We start from the raw sequence: 206 nt of genomic DNA on the forward strand, positions 1-206 counted from the left end.
TACATATTGTACATACATTTATACATATATGTTTGTTTACTGAAACAAAAAAGGGGGGTACTTTCGTCTTGCAGTATCCCCTTTTTCAATTTCTGTATTTTTTTTTATTCGATTCATTTGTTCATATTTTTTTTCCGTTTGTATTTCCGCTAGAGCCCCTAAGTTTTTTTTGATTAAATATTAGCGACATCCAACGGTCCCTATAT

General features: G+C 30.6%; 1 protein-coding gene across 1 annotated transcript in view; it reads right to left on the reverse strand.

Annotated features, from left to right (window-relative positions):
- Positions 1-206, reverse strand: part of LOC119587290 — a 7,287-nt gene that overhangs the window by 2,095 nt on the left and 4,986 nt on the right. The window lies entirely within an intron of this gene.

This window comes from Penaeus monodon, chromosome 22 (assembly GCF_015228065.2).
Source record: "Penaeus monodon isolate SGIC_2016 chromosome 22, NSTDA_Pmon_1, whole genome shotgun sequence".
Lineage (NCBI taxonomy): Eukaryota > Metazoa > Arthropoda > Malacostraca > Decapoda > Penaeidae > Penaeus > Penaeus monodon.